This window comes from Pan troglodytes, chromosome 5 (assembly GCF_028858775.2).
Source record: "Pan troglodytes isolate AG18354 chromosome 5, NHGRI_mPanTro3-v2.0_pri, whole genome shotgun sequence".
Classification (NCBI taxonomy): domain Eukaryota; kingdom Metazoa; phylum Chordata; class Mammalia; order Primates; family Hominidae; genus Pan; species Pan troglodytes.
The window spans coordinates 179,412,419-179,426,911 of NC_072403.2; the positions used below are offsets into that span (position 1 = coordinate 179,412,419).

Below are 14,493 nucleotides of genomic sequence, written 5' to 3' on the forward strand. Positions count from 1 at the left end.
CGTTCATCGAGGGTGAGGTGACATGTCACGTCCCCTCCATTTGGTGGTTTAGGATTTTGTGAATTGATGATGGGCACTCCTGGTGCTCCTCAGGATAAGTCTTATTTGGAACTGGTCTTTGTTTCTCAGTCTTCTCAGAGCATTTTGAACCCTGTAGACCCTAAGTCAGTAGGAACTCCTTAGACCTTCGGGGGTAGTGAGGCCTTTGCAGAATGTCTTGGAGACAATGAACTAGGCCTGCTCATGAGGTGTGGGGGGCACTAAGGAGTGAGCCCTGGGCCTAAGGCTGGAGGGGAGGACCCAGAGCTGAGAGGAGTTGGGGAGTGCGTGTGCATTTGTCCAAACCAGTGTGCATCTGCGTGGCTCCAGCCGGCCGTTCAGAAGTGAGGTGGAGCAGGGCAGCCTCTCCAAGTGCTCCTGGGACAGAGAGCTTGCTAGTTTAGAAGAGTCCAGTTGGGGTTGCAGGATCATCAGAATTCTGCTCAGAGACTGAGCCATGATCGTGTTCTGCTGCTGTTGATGCTTACAGGAAAGTGCCAGACTCTGTGTGACAGGAGCCCAAGCCTCCTCCGAGTCACTGGAGGGGTTCAATCGAGTTCAACGGAGGGTCTGTGTGACAGGAGCCCGAGCCTCCTCTGAGTCACCGGAGGGGTTCAATCGAGCTCAACGGAGGGTCTGAGTGACAGGAGCCCGAGCCTCCTCTGAGTCACTGGAGGGGTTCAATTGAGCTCAACGGAGGGTCTGTGTGACAGGAGCCCGAGCCTCCTCCGAGTCACTGGAGGGGTTCAGTTGAGCTTGACGGAAGGTCTGGTTGTTGGGTGTCCATGTGGAGCGGCCAGCTGGACCTATGAAGACGCCCTCAACACACAGCACTACCCCACTGCTATGCACCCAACCAGCGGCTTGTCTGGACAGCCAGGCTCTCCCTGAAGGTGGCCGGTGGCATTGGGGACTTTTCTGATTTCTTCATCCTTTGCATTTTGGAACTGAAGCATTTGTGGCTGCGCCCAAGTGCCCTGGTGAGAGCCTAGAGAAAGAGCAAACCAGATTCTAATCTCTTCCTGGTCCCGGGGGGAGGGTGTGTGGCTGGGTCCCTGGGTCGTATCGGTATTGCCAGCCCAGCACGTGCTTAGTGGGAAAGTTGAACAGTAACGGGACTTCAAAGCAAATTTTTGGTTTTTCGGGTCTCCAGATAGCATTTATTTCGATCAGATCATCTACACACTACAGAAAAAATAGTTTCTCTCTCTGGTTTTCACATGACTGCTGGTGCGTCCAGGTCACTTTGATCACAAAACCTTTCTAACCAGTTTCCAGGTTAAGGGTCCAATTTATGAAACTCTTAATAGGAGCCTCACTTTCCATTGTGTCAAAGCAAATTAGTTAACCTCACTCTTTTTTAGTATTCAGTGTGTAAACTGGGAATATTCCTACTTCACAAAGAAAAATTAAAAGAGTGTGTATCATAAAATGCTATCAAGAGCTATACAATGGAACAATAAGAACAGCCATCCCCTAGACCAAGCTTAAAATGCAGTGCTTTTCTGTCAATCCCTGAACTGCAGTGCGCTCTTCTAAGCTTTCATAACATTTCATTCATCAGTCTTAAGTTTCCATGGCCCAACTCCCAGGACTCAGAGGCAAATGTGCCCTGTTTTTACCTGATCAGAGATTTGATGAAGGCAAGATTTTTAAAAAATATAATGTATGCCACAATATATTATACAAAATTTTCTAAAATCTAAAGATCTATCTATAAGAAAGCCCTTAAATATAGAAATTAAAAAGTTAAGAGCATATAATGAAGAGACTGGGAGGGTGCCACTGACCCAGATCTGTTGCCCGTCTGCAGTTACTACCACATTCTAAGATTAGCCCTGAGCTTGCTGGCAGCCACAGCAGAAAAATAAATGCAAATTATAAAATAGTCAGTTTTGATAAAAAGAGGCCTGCCAGCATCAAGAAAGAGATTCGTTTTCTAGGTCCCAAAATGTAAGGGGATTTTCATGTGGGTCCCCGGCCAAAAAACATGGAGCGAGTGTAGTGGACACTCTTCCCTGATGGGTTGTTACGGCTGTTTGGTGACTGTGATCTTTGCTAACTGCAATGATCTCGTTGGAACGTGATTCTCTGAACGTGTGTGAGCAAGGTCTGCTAATGAGACCGGGAGTGTGCACCCTCCTGAGATGAGGGCCGTCCACGCCTGGGCTTGGGGCCTCTGTAGCACCCGCCTAGCCTGGGTCTGTTTAGTCAGTGACTCATCGCTACCTTACCCCAGTGAAAGCCGTGATGCCGAGATAGCTAACCCGCAGGAGAGCTCCAAAGCACTGAGGTGTCTGGCCTTTGTCAAGGTACTTGAGTCTGTTCCAGCTTCACAGCCAAATAACAAACAGACATTACTTCTTTTTCCCAAGTTCATTTCCAGGCCCAAGTCAAAGCTGCCTGAGTCCCCGGGGCCCCACTCCAGTCCCTCTGGAATGTTCTTTCTCTCAGAAGTACCCAGCCCACCTTCTCCTAGCGTCCCAAGGACAGATCACGCCAGCTGAAAGAAGATCTGAGTCTGGGGAAGGAATCAGGAAACTTGTCTTCCTTCCTCCTTCCCCCTTTCTTCCCATGGGGTCAGCACCCTGGAAGGGGTAGGAAATCCAGAAGGAAGCACGTGTGTGGTGGGAATCGTTCTTGAGAGAGCTGCAGGTGCCACGGGGCCAGCCACGCTCCTTCCCCCAAGACCGCCTGCCCAGGCCCCTGCTCGGCCAGACCGGCACACAAAGGAGCAGCGGCCGGAGACGTGGTGCCCTGGTGGACAGGGGCTGTCACCGTGGCCTCAAGGAACATGCATGGGCAGAGAACAGTCTCCTATGGTGAAAGACAGATGCCGCCGTGGGTTTTCCCTGGTGACTATAAAGCCTCCATCCTACCCACGTTGCAAATGTCCCACTCTCTGCTCCCTCCTGTGCCTGACTCACTATCCCTGTCTGGAGAGCATCTGTCTGACTCCCAACGCGACGCGCCCTCCCTGAGTCCCTGACTCCCTCCCTTTCCTTAGTCATTCTGTTTGCAAAAATAAGACAAAACAAAAATCTACAGAGGCGTTTGACCAGACTGCTTTGGAAGGTAAAGTCTCACACCGGGAACGCAAAGCAAGTTATTTATCTCCCATGACGCCTCCGTCTGCCTGTCCTGATGCGTGTGGGCAATAGGAAGCCTCCTTCCTTAGGGAATAGTTCTTTCCTGCCCATTGCTGGCAGTGCAGGCTTTGCTTCATCTCCAGCCATGGCCTAAAAGGGCACCAATGACAGGGTGGGCCTTTGAAAATATGGCCCTGAAACCCAGAGGGTTTACCTGTTCAACTTGGAAGTGTGCCCAGGGGCACCCGTGTGTGTGTGTGCACATCCGATGAGCTGCACAGTCCACACACTCAGCTCCGAGGAGAGCACAGCGGCCTTGAAGAGAAGCAGATTCGGGAACCTCACATTCAATACTGAGCCGTGGATCTCACTGGGCCTCCAAGTGCAGGAGAAAGCCCCACCCACCACCCCTGTCCCTCCTTCCCAGGCCTTCCCGCCAGGCCAGCCCCCTTCCAGGGCCGTCCCCTGACTCCTCCCTCACCTGCCCAGTCCTGCAGAAGGCAACTGTGATTTCTGTTTTTGCAGCAACCTTTCCTGAGACCTCAGCTATCTGTTCCACTTCCATCCTTAACCCCAACAAATTCCAAGCAGGTCTCATTCTCATCATGCAAGAAAATTAATAAGCAGATTAGGATATTTATTCATTCATCCAACAAGTATGTACTTAATATCAAGCATTTGCTAAGTGCCACATATTGACCTAGATATAGTGAATCAAGCAGGCATTAAATGGCAATGTTTTGTTCTCAGTAAGTTTCTATTCTACAGAAAAAAATATAAAATCAGTTTGTGGGTGGCCAGAGGCAGGAAGAGCAATGGAATAGGGCGAGGGCATGAGGACAGACATGGCACAGCTGTGTGCAGGGTGGAAACACCGCTTCCTCTGACAAGGTGGTGGGAGAGGCTGCAGCACCCAACGGGAAAGCCAGGGAGGTAAAGCGGGGGCTGGGGTCTGAGAGGAGGCCCATGGAGGGGGCCCAGATCGCACAGGGCCCAGCACCGAGGTAAGGCCCTTAAGTTTTATTCTGAGCCACATGGGAACCCGTATTCATTTCCTAGGGTGTCATAATAAAGCACCACAAATTTGAGTGGCAAAAACAGCAGGAATTCATTCATTTTCTCACAGTTTAGAGGCCAGAATTCTATCAAGATGGCAGTAGGGCCAGGCCCTTCTGAAAACCGTAAGGGAGGGTACTTCCTGGCTCTTCAGCTTCCGGAGCTGCGGGCCATCCCCAGTGTTCCTTGGCCCGTAGATGGACCACTCCAATCTCTGCTGCCATCTCCATGCAGCCTCTTCCCCATGTGTCTGTATGTTTGCTCAGCCTTCTCCTCTGTGTCTCTGTGTCTAGTTCCTCTAAGAAGGGGAACTTCATGCCACTGGTGTCCACAGAAGGACACTAGTCATATTGGATTAACCACATCTGCAACAGCCTCATTTCCAAAGGTCACACTCTGAGGTTCTGGGAAGACATGAATTTTGGGGGACACTGTTGATCCCAGTACAGAACCCGCTAGAAGGCCTTGATTAGAGGAGTGGCAGGCATGAAGTGACTTCTTTATAAAAAGATCATTCTGGCTACAAGAAGCATTTTAAAAAGAACATGCTTATGTAACCAGCACCCAGAGCAGGTCATGGAACGCCACCAGCAGCAGCCAGGACCCTGGGGACCCATCACCACCACTTCCCCCAAGGCAACAGCTTCCAAAACTGGAGGCTCGTTTTATGTACTGAATTTGATGTATCTCTGTCTTCATTAACATTTATTATGAAAGCATCATGTTCATTATAGTCCTTCAAACAGTACTGAAGTAAAGATGGTAATAAAAGTCCATTCTCAGTTAATATTGACTATCTCCCCCAGTGAATCAGGTACTGTGCTCGTCGGGGGGTTTTTGAGGAATGCTAACTGTAAAAATGTCTAGGCTTTGGCCACCGGGTTGGGAAGATCTTTGGGAGGCACAGAAGTCCCCCCGAGTTCCCTTAAGCCACGCTGTTTTTCAGTCTTTCTCCCTCAGGCTCAGTAGAGGGTAGAAGGGGTTCTCCTTCCATCAACCACCTGGGATGAGAGTCTTGATGCTCACTGGAGGGATAGGATAGGGGTGTCATAAAATGGAGAAAATTCTACATATTGGTACAGAGTTTTCTTGCACTTTGCCAAAATTATAGATGTAAACATCATAATGAATCTAACCTCCTCTTGATTCCACAGGAGGGTGCGTAAAATAAGTGTGTTCTGGTGCCAACAGTGGGAAGCGGGGGATGGATTTATGCCATAATAGTGGGCATTTGTGAGTTCCACACAACAGAACATAGAGAGCCCCCAAGCACGCTGACTGCAGCACGAAGCCAGGGCGGGAGGAGACGCTGGACCAACACTGTGGTGGGATCCAGTGCTCCTCTGGGTTGGGTCTCTGACGTCAAAGTCCAGAATCTGTGTGGTCAGTCCCTAGGAGGTGCAAAGCCCATCTCCAAGCCTTTCCATGTCCAGTAACCAGGAGTTGGGTGGAGAACTGAAGCCAAGGAGAGGAGTGAGCCCCATGTGAAATCAGGGAAATAATCAAAGGGGACAACAAATGGTTTGGGGAAATGTGTTTGCTTCTAGTGCTCACTTCAGAAAAAAATACATTTTTATAAAAAATGCATACCGCATATTTTTCTTGCCAAAGTGCCCCTAGCAGTCTCCTCTCGTCTTGATAGCTTTGCCCTTCTTCTGCCAGATACCCAAGTGGAGAGTCAGCACGAAGTCTCGGAGGTGCAGGTGTAACATCTCCAATGGAAGGGACAGATGAAACATGGCTGAGTAAATGCATGATTTACAAATCGACACACCAGTGATCTGAGCCCAGGTGCTCTTGCTTGTGCCAGGATTGCCTTCCCTGGGCGTGCAGGAAGCCCAGATAAAGTAACCCCGCCCACCCACCCTTCCTCGCACGCTCAGGAAGACAGTCCTGGTGGAAGAACCTCATTGCACTTCATTTTTACAAAATTTACCCCACCACATGCTGGGAGAAAAACAATAAATAATTAACAATGCATGAACATGTCAAATGGAAAAAGAAAAATGCCTTTCAGATTATATCTTATAAATGACTTTTGTTCTTGGTTTGTGGATAAGGAAATTAGCCATGTTTCCCTGTGCTTGACAGAACTTGGGCAACCTCCTCAGCAGCTTGGTGTGCAGTTTTTATAGAGTTACGTGAAGCAATTGACTGTTTCTGGAAGACGGTGGCGATGCCTGTAATCGAATAGATGGCAATAAAGCATTCAACTGTCATCCACAGAGGCAGCCACTTGCCAGAGCCAACATGGGCCGAGGGTAGAGAGTCTATGGCTCTGAGACGCCTGGCAAGGCCTCTCCAGTTCCTGCAGTCCTGAACCTCAGGGGTGATGGCCGGAGGCCGTTAGATTAGCGAGGACACAGCCTGAGCTGGAAGGAGAGGTCCAACTGGGATCTCTGACACAAACATGGCTTAAACAAAAAGACACGTAATTCATTTTGGAATCTCAACTGCTTTTGTGTAGACATAATTTTTTTTTTTTTTTTTTTTTTTTTTTTTTTTGAGATGGAGTCTTGCTCTGTCGCCCGGCTGGAGTGCAGTGGCGCAATCATGGCTCACTGCAATGTCCACCTCCTGGGTTCAAGCAGTTCTCCTGCCTCAGCTTCCCAAGTAGCTGGGATTACAGGCACCCACCACCATGACCAACTAATTTTTGTATTTTTTTAGTAGAGACGGGATTTCAACTCGATTATCTCCATCTCCTGACCTTGTAATCTGCCTGCCTTGGCCTCACAAAGTGCTGGGATTACAGGCATGAGCCACCGCACCCAGCCCACATTAAATATTAAGATTCCATGCAGGCGAAGCAACAGGAGAACCTGGCAAGAACAGATGCCACCCCGCCAGGCAGCCCACCAGGCCTGCCCCCTGTGTGCTGGCCTCTGAGGCCTGAGGCATGGGGACTGGCAGGAGGCCCACTGGGTCGGAGAGAGAACTCTGAAGCTTGGAGGGAGGAAGGTGTGATGAAGCCTGGGTCCCTGTCCCTAAGGGGTCCTGACAGTCTGGGCCCCACCCTGAGTCTATGACTGGCCTCCCCTTTGTGAGGAGAGCAGACCCTGCATCATCAGCAACCAGCGCTCCCTCCAGCCTCCGCGCATTTCAGCTGGCGCTGCAGCTGCTGCACAGAGACCCACAGAGGCCACCCTCGGAACCAGCGCCCAATGAGAAGGCGGGACCTGTGTTCCTCCACACAAAGCCAGGCACTGGGGTAAGCGTAGGAGGCGACACGTAGGATGGGAGGGTGGCCCCGATCATGCCTCTGTCCCAGGACCAGCCCCTTCCCGAGAGCACAGGGGCCAGGGTCACTAGGAGCAGCGAGTGTGCACTGGGACCCCCGGGGGGCAATTTGTAGTCAGCCCTTCATACTCCTTCAAAGGAAAAGCAGTCCAGCATTGTATGAAGTCATGTACTTTTCAATCCAAAAATTTCCTATGGTGTCCAGTGCCTCCTGCATGCTGAGGTGCCAGTTATATAAGAGTGAACGAAGTAGACCCAATCCTGAGACTAAAGTTACCAAAGGAGGGGGGTGTAAGTTAACTGCATCCCATAGTGGGTACAGGAAATTCAACTGAATTCAACCAAAGCCGACTGAATGGCCGCTGTGCTCTGGGAACTGTGACAGATGCTAGGGTTATGAGACTGAACTGGATCATCTATGAAACACACATGGTTGTAATTCAGGGCCGAGCAGAATTGTTTCCATAGGATAAGTGTGAAGTGGTATGGACCCCACAGGGAAAAAGAAAATCCCCCCAGTGTAGAAAGGAAGGGCTTCAAGGAGGAGTGGGCATTCATGCTGGGCTTCCTGGGAGAGGTGGGCTTCCATCAGCAGAAACTCAGGGGCTCTAGGGGCATTTGAGGCTGAGGAGGGTGGGCTGAAGCACTGGGCTCCTGTTGTCACACGCGAGCGGGAAGCGGGCTGTGACAGGCCGAACAGCGGCCGAGAACGGGTGCAAGGCCGTGAGTGCCTGCCGGCCTGTGGCCTCCACACCGCAGGCAGAGGTCATGATGAGGGAAGAGATCACACCTGCCCATCTCCAGTCTTCAAAGAGGCAAAGTCAGCTCTCCCAACTTGGGCTAGTGATGGCGTTTGCGTTTCAAGCAGCTCGGTCTACCCCGGGTTTGTTGGAAATGAGGCTACTCTGGGTGTCTCGGGGCTGAGCGTACACATGGGACGTGATCTTTGACCTCTGCGACCTTAGAACTTTCTTGAGAAAACAGAACTTTCCTGATAATTAACAGAAAAAATAGTGCATGATTTCTGGTTTGATAATAAAATAATTATTCTGTGTTTCAAGCAATACAAATTTTTCTTCAAAAGAACATTTAGGTAGGAAGTTTTTTTAAGTTGGTCAACTCAAAAAACGGGACTGTCTCATCTATAATTGGGGTGAAAATCATTCTACATTCCACATAAACTATAAGCCACAGCTATTAACTATGCATCAGGAAAGGTGACCAGCAGAATGTGGACCATTTACAGGCCAAGTAAATCTCCACAAATGGCTTCAATGACCTAGAACAATCACGCACAAGGCCTGCAGCTACTGTGCGTTCCTACCCAATAAAGGTGGGATATTTTCTATGTCTACACCAAGCTTGTCCAATCCGAAGTCCTTGGGTCTCATGCAACCCAGGAGAGCTTTGAATGTGGCCCAACACAAATTTGTAAACTTTCTTAAAACATCATGAATTTTTGTGATTTTGTTTTGTGTTTTTAGCTCATCAGCTGTCGTTAGTGTGAGTGTATTTTATGTGTGGCCCAAGACAATTCTTCTTCTTCCGATGGGCCCAGGGCAGCCAAAAGACTGGACACCCCTGGTAGACAATGTCAATCAAAGAAAATGACCAACGCAAGTCTCAATCATTTAAGAAGTTTATGTGCCGAGGTTAAGGATGTACCCAGGAAAAAGAACACAGAACAAGAGGAAAAGGCTGTGGCTTATGCTTTTTCCCCCATAGAGGGTCTGGGGACCTTAATAAGTAAAGAGAAAAGAGTAGGTATTGGGGGAAAGAGGAAGGAAAAAAAAAGGAGGGTCTGTAAGAGGGAAGCAGTTGCAACTTTTTGAATCTTTGGTCAGCATTCACTGAATACACATTTTATAAGTGGGGTGGGTAGAGGAACAGTCGCTTAGCATTCGTCTTGCTTAGTGAAACTTCATTTTTATATAAGATGAAATAAACACAGGACAGAGGATGCCATCAGCTATGCATTTGCCTCAGGTAAATGGAGGGATGACTTTGAGTTCTGTCCTTTGTCCCGTGCCTGTGAAGATGAGTTATCATCTTACATTGTCAGGATGAAATTCAGCAGAACTGTTCTTGGGTAAAGATCTTGGAGCCCACCAGGAATTTCCTTGTGAGGGAGGTCTGTATGTAGCTTTTGCATCTTTGCAGCCATCTTCTTTAGGAGTAAAATGGGAGGCAGGTTTGCCTGATGCAGTTCCCAGCTTGACTTTTCCCTTTGGCTTAGTGGGTTTGTGGTCTTGAGATTTATTTTCCTTTTACAACAACTCACTTCTAAATTTGGAACTCACTGTGCTAAGCCGTGTGGAACAACAACTGTGTGTATGAATTTTACATTCACACCAAGATGGCATATAGGTTTTTACATATTTACGGCTTGGCTACACGGGTGGCTATTAATAGTTAAAAAGTGAAGGAAACCATATTCGCACAAGAGAAACGGAAACATACAGGTTATGTATGGTGAATCTCCAGGAATTCCAAGTAAAGCAGGGAAATGCTTTTGTAATTAACCTCTGAAATCCTAAAAGTATAGGTCTTTTTATATAAAAATGTACACTTTTCTTTCTATCTCTTGCACATGAAAGAGGCAAAGAGCAGCATTGCCTATTCATTGGCGGATGTTTTCTTTGGTTCTCTATGTTGGTGAAAACTCCTTTTACAGCATCTGGTATCAAGGTCACTTGAGAAGGGCCCCTCTCCTTGACCCCAAAATATTTTCTCCTCATTTCAGTTCAATGACACCTGAAATTCCTGGTGTTGAATCACATGGTTTAACCCTTCAGCTGGATCCCGGTCAAATGGAAAGTTGCTCTGGGGCTGTCTGTCCTTTAAGCAGTGAATGTGCCAAAAAGATAAAATGTGAAGAAAAAGACTCTTAGTTATTTTTGCAGAGCCTGTCTTGGATGGAAGAAAGCACCAAAACTAGGAGCTGTTGGCTAAGGAGGCTGCCGTCCCTGGGAGCCGCTGTCTCCTACTGCATCCTGTTGTCCCTCAGTCTTCTGGGCAAACCAGTGGGCCCTCATCTAGAGATCGGGATTCCCGCAGTGATGGAATACATTATTTTTGGCTGACTTCCTTGCCATGGGGCCCCATACACCCAGGAATATCATCAAGGTATGGAAAAAGGGGGCTCTTCCCCCTTCCTACACCAGGAGGCTGTGGCTCTTAAGAAATTGGGTCACTCCTGGTCATTGGAATGCTGTCTATGCCCTGATGACATTGACTGGTGTTCTAGCCCTTGAAGAGGGAAGAGCTGTGCTGGCTTCAAAGTGTCTGTCTGTTGGCTGCATGGTGGAAGATGCCATATGTGTTTCCTTGTTCTAGGTGCATATGCAGTTGGGTTAAATGGTGGCTCAGTACTGAATGGTGGGTGGTATTTTCCTTCCAGATGAGGACTCTGACCTTAGAAGTTTTCAGCGGGTGGCGTTTCACAGTAATGGAGTCTGACATACACAAATGGGACATCCACCTCCATTGCCTGTTCTTGTAGGCTGTGATGTGGCAACGACTCTGTTTAATCTCCAGGATCTCAGAGTTTACATCCTCTGAGCTTGGTACTGGGTGCTTCACCAGTGATAGTGAGATTCCGGGCAGGGCTTTCCCTACCTATGGAAACAGGCACAGGGGTGTCCACTCTCTGAATGTGCACTCCCTTCCTGAACACTGGTTGGGGGAATAGCTCAGATATACTCTAGTTTCCTTCTGGAAGCTTCTATGTGGAGGTCTGACTGCACTCTCCTAGGATGCTGCCCAGTCAGGGACTCTTTATATACCAGGTGTCATTGACAAAAGAGCACTTTCAGTGTCCGCAGTTCAAAGGGCCCATCCCTCTCTCTGTGGCCCCCAACCTCGTTAAGGACCTGCTCGCAGAACCCCTCCCACGGGCCACACCTGAAACACAGGCTCCCACCTCAGGAAGCTTTTGGCAGTGCAAGGTGGAGATCATGACGTTGCTGATATAATCAGAAAGTTCCTTGGTAGTTTACATATTAGTAGCAAAATCACACTTTTACCTACTTCAGAGACTATCATGACTCAACAGCGTGACTTCCCAGTGAGGCTGAAAACCCTCACTGAGGCCCTGAAAACCCAAATACAGTTTTTCGACATTTTGAGCTTATGTTGAATGACTTCTTTTCAGATAAAGCTTGTAGGCCCGGAGAGCTGTTTTAGTTGGCCATTCTGTCTATGCTCAGGGTTAAGACTGGGTTGGTTAAATTGACAGGTGTCCCAGCTTCTGCCCCAAATAAGTGGCAAATACTGTTACATAATTCATAATTTCACGTTATATTTTTGTTGTAATATATTTGTATATTTGTATAGTACATTTGTATCATATTACACGTCCCTTTGCCTTTTAAATCTGAGTACGGTAAACCTAATTTATTCTCTAGATAATTTTAATTATTGATTATAAGCTTTGGCTAATATAATGGATGCCTTCAGGGCCTAGCCAGGACCCAGCCTCTGCAATCAAGTGCCCCAGACCCTGTGGCTTTATGTGTTATTTGTATCTTTCGTGAATTGTATTATGCTAGCAGTTGTTCTTGTCTGGTTCCAGCACCATCTCACCAGTTCCCCCCCAGCACATCTGATGTATTATAGGCTAGAAGTCCAAATATTCAAAAGCACATTTTATATTATATAAATGTTTCCATGTATATGTATAAATATACACCCAGATGTGATACACACACATGTACATGCAGCACACACTGATTTAAGCACTGAGGGTAAAAGTGTAGGACTCACTCTCTTTGGTAAAATGTCAGGTTTTGTGATGTTTGTTTTCATTGAGAGTAGATATTCCACTGAATTTTGGGTTCAAAGCCAAGAGGGTTAAGTTAGCCATAAATCTCCTGGCTTCCGACCTAGAAAACAGATGTTATAAAAATGGAGGAAGAATTTTAGGCAGATATGAGCAATGGAATGGGAATTGTGTGTCTGTATTACTTGTACTCAGTATAGTTTTTCAATGGTTGAAATAAAAACAATGTACTGGCCAGGTGCAGTGGCTCATTCCTGTAGCCCCAGCACTTTGGGAGGCTGAGGCAGGTGGATCACCTGAGGTCAGGGGTTTGAGACCAGCCTGACCGACATGGTGAAACCCCGTCTCTACTAAAAATACAAAACAAATTATCCAGGCATGGTGGTGCCCACCTGTAATCCCAACTACTTGAGAGGCTGAGGCAGGAGAATCGCTTGAACCAGGGAGGCAGAGGTTGCAGTGAGCCAAGTGTGCCATTGCACTCCAGCCTGGGGGACAAAAGCGAAAATCCATCTCACAACAACAAAAAAAAGAAAAAAGAAAGAAAGAAAACAATATACAAAATGTTTTATTCCATTAATGTAAAGGAAAAGATCTAGACCCCTGTGCCCCTCCCTCCCTGCACTTTGGCGTGTTGGTTCATTCATTTATTCCACAAACATGAGGGCACCCTGTCCAGGAACACAGATTAAAAGGACACCTGTGGCCTCATATTTCAGCCAGCGAGGCAGCCAATGGACATTTCCCAAGTCACACAGGCCCCAGGACCAAAAAGGGCAGTGAGGGAGAGCGTTTGGGATGGAGGCTCAGCCAGAGACCCAGGAGGGCAGCGTGGGCATTCGCGTGATCCCTTCTGCAGTGCACAACACTGCAGCACGAGCTCGATAGCGCCCGACTGGGCAAGCCTGCAACTCAGCTCCTTGTCCAGCCGGACCCAGTCGCTCCCCGGGTGTGCTGGGAGAACACAGGGTGAGGTCATGGTGCACCAGTGCCCTTCCTGTTCCTGCACAAGTTGGCTTTCTATGAGCTACTCAGTACAAATGAGTGTCATTTTCTCTTTATTTTCATTATTTTATTTTATTAACTGAAAAATATTAATTGTATATATTCATTGGGTACCTAGTGAAGTTTTGTTACGTATAATGTATAACGATCTGATCAGAGTAATGAGCATATCTATTGTCTCAAATATTTATCATTTCCTGTGGTGAGGATGTTCAATATCCTCCTTCCAGCTATTTGAAACTATTATATATTACACTGCTGTTAAGCCTGGTCACCCTGCAGTGGCATAGAACACTAGGACTCCTTCCTCCTGTGTGGATGTGACTTTGTGTGCTTTAACAAATGTCTCCCTATGCCCCCTCCTCCTAACCTTCCCTGCCTCTAGTATCCTCTGTTGTACGTTTTACTTCAGTTAGATCCACTGTTTTTTTAGCTTCCACATAGGAGTAAGAACATGTGGTGTTTAACTTTCTGTTCTTGGCTTATTTCACTTTACGTAATGTTCTCCAGTTCCATCCATGATGGCATGAATGACAGGATTTCATTCTGTTTTGTGGCTGAATAGTGTTAAAGTGAAGTAAATATGGCCGGAGAAGGGCTCCGTATTTTTATATTTGAGTCCTTCTGGATAGGTAGACAAGATTGAAACCCCAACTTAGGAGTATGCACCTGTAACAATCGCTGAGTCCTGGCCAATCCCCGCAGCTGTACTTCAACCACTCATACACTGCCGAGTGCTCAAACCGTGTTCAAATAAGGCAAACAGCAACCTGTAACCAATCCAGCTGTTGCTGTACCTCACTCCCGATTTCTATACGCCGCTGTACTTTTTATGTCTCTAAATTTGTTCTGACGAAGAGGCACCCCTGGAGTCTCTCTGAATCTGCTGTGATTCTGGGGGCTGTACGATTCGTGAATCATTCGTTGCTCAACTAAACTCCTTTAAATTTAATTTGGCTGAAGTTTTTCTTTTAACAATAGTATTCCATTGTTAAAAGAAAAACCTTAGATAAATTAAATGTAACAGAGTTTAACTAAGAAGGAACTCTTCACGAATTTGGCAGTCACCAAACCAGAACAGGTTCAAAGACCCCACACTGTGTCCGGGTGGGTGAGAATTCATGGAGAGAAAAAGGAAAGTGAGGCACGGAAAATGGAAGTGAGGTACAGAACCTCCTGTTTGTTACAGCACGGGGTTTGCCTTTTTTGAACACAGTTTCAGCAGTTGGCTGCCTGTGGTCGGCTGATTAGTAGTGTGCTAATCACTACTTGGTGATTAGTACA

General features: G+C 47.5%; 1 protein-coding gene across 3 annotated transcripts in view; it reads left to right on the forward strand.

Annotated features, from left to right (window-relative positions):
- Positions 1–7,227: 7,227 nt before the first annotated feature.
- The window catches only part of TTLL2 (tubulin tyrosine ligase like 2), a 33,069-nt gene continuing 25,803 nt past the window's right edge, over positions 7,228–14,493 (forward strand). For all 3 annotated transcript variants that reach the window (XM_054686497.2, XM_016956628.4, XM_063813681.1), the window contains exon 1: positions 7,228–7,395. The gene's annotated coding sequence lies outside the window, so the exon portion shown is untranslated. The remainder of the gene's footprint in view (positions 7,396–14,493) is intronic.